We start from the raw sequence: 2,237 nt of genomic DNA, 5'->3' as shown, positions 1-2,237 counted from the left end.
CGCCGCGCTCCGTCGTCCCTCGCGCCGCCCTCCGCCGTCGACCGGCGCCCGGATCTGGCCGCCGCCCCAAGCTCTCCTCTCCGACCTTCCTCCTCTCCAGCTCCGGCGAAGCTCCGGCGTGCCTCGATGTCCGCGCCCAGATCCAGATCTGGAACCTAGGGTTGATCTCGTTTTTTTGCTAAGTCTGCATATTTTTTAGCCATGTTCATCGCATCATAACTCTGTCATCGTAGCTCCGTTTCATGTGCATAATATACCAAAATGTTCATTAGGATGTGCTCTTCAATTTGTTGCATTGGGCCATGTTCATATGAGGTCATCTAGATGCCTGAATCTCTGATGCAAGAGTGCTTCATAATGTTAGTTCATGTTTCTTAATAGAATGTGTGCATTTGTCATTTTTGCTACATTTATTGTGTGCATCTTATGGGCATGAGCTATACATGTGATTTGAACTATGCCATGTCATCTTTACAGATGTGCTTGCCATGTATTTTTGTGATCAATGTGGTGACTAGCACAAGCATGCAAACTAGGCTTCGTGATGTTGCTGATTTTAGTCCCTGTTCTACTGTTATTTTGATGCTATGTAAACATGATGCTAAAGAGAGATCCATGCATATTTTGAGATACTTCAGTAAGGATGTTTTGAACATATGGTTATGCTCTATCCATTCATGCCCCTGTTTGCAATTATGGAGTAGTCTAGCATGTCATTTTCGTGCTCTACTTTTGCTATAAAATGTTTCCTGGCAGATTGTTTACATGTTATTCAATTTTGCCAAGGTTGTTGTAGTTGATCCTTGCATGCTATGAACTTGTTCTTGCCACGGATAGCTTCATAAACATGTCTTGTTGCTGATGCTATGCTTATCTTGCCATGCAATGACTTGTGGTGAGTGAATCTACTTCGCGAAGAGGCCTTCATAATTCTGTCAATGCCATGCTCTGTTTGCTGAATCTGTTAACGAAACTTGCTATGTTTACATGGGTGCCATCATATTTTCTGATCCCTTTTGGCGCATGGTCAGTAAGGGACTTTTGTTCTATGCTTTGAGTAGAATCATGCCATGTCTTGTTTTGCTATTATAAGTTCCTGTAACATGTTGATTTCTTGCTCTGAACATTGCTACCTGATGTTGTTTATGCCATGTCCAACCTGATAATTTTTGCTCTTTTGCCATGCTTGTTTGAACCTGTTATGGTGTGATTTAGCCGTAGCTCAGTGTTCCTCTTTTGTCAAGCATCTCCTGTAGATCACTGCCATATGTTTTGTTTGTATGTTGGGGTGCTTTAGCATAGTTTCTTGTTGCATGCTAAGTAGCATCGTGCTGTTAATCGCAGATTTGTGCCATTCTTGTTTTGCTTGCCATTTGCAAACCGTGCATCCGTTCCCGGTTATCCTTATATCGATTTCAACCGAAATCATCTCATCTTTCCAGCGGCATACTTGGTTTGCCAAGTTGATGCCTTGTTCATCCTTTTTCCTCCCGGAGCACGCATACGCATTGCTTATCACATCTCGCATATCATGACATGTATTGCATCATGTTGCTTGTGCATTGCTCCGTGATTTATTGTGGTTCCTTTGCTTGTGTTCTTGCTTTGGGTAGACCCGGGAGACGAGTACGTGCATGAGGAACCTGTTGAGTACGCTAACGAGGATCAAGCCTTCGACAATTCTGAGAACTTTGCAGGCAAGATGACCATACCTTCGATATCACTTTTATCTTTGCTTTGCTAGTTGCTCGCTCTATCGCTATGTTAGCTCTACCTGCCACTGTTTATCATGCCTCCCATGTTGCCATGTCAAGCCTCTAACCATCCTGTCCTAGCAAACCATTGTTTGGCTATGTCACCGCTTTTTCTCAGTCCCTCTTATAGAATTTCTAGTTGCAGGTGAAGATGAAGTTCGTTCCTTGTTGGAACATGGATATTTTTGGGATATCACAATATCTCCTGTTTAATTAATGCACCTTATATACTTGTTAAAGGGTGGAAGGCTCGGCCTTATGCCTGGTGTCTTGTTCCACTCTTGCCGCCCTAGTTTTCGTCATACCGATGTTATGTTCCTTGATTTTGCGTTCCTTACACGGTTGGGTGATTTATGGGACCCCCTTGACAGTTCGCTTTGAATAAAACTCCTCCAGCAAGGCCCAACTTTGGTTTTACCATTTGCCACCTAAGCCTTTTTCCCTTGGGTTTTCGCGAGCCCGAGGGTCATCTTTATTTTAGAC

The sequence above is a fragment of the Triticum dicoccoides genome, chromosome 7B (assembly GCF_002162155.2).
Source record: "Triticum dicoccoides isolate Atlit2015 ecotype Zavitan chromosome 7B, WEW_v2.0, whole genome shotgun sequence".
Taxonomy (NCBI): Eukaryota; Viridiplantae; Streptophyta; class Magnoliopsida; order Poales; family Poaceae; genus Triticum; species Triticum dicoccoides.
Note: the sequence above shows the minus strand (reverse complement) of the source record.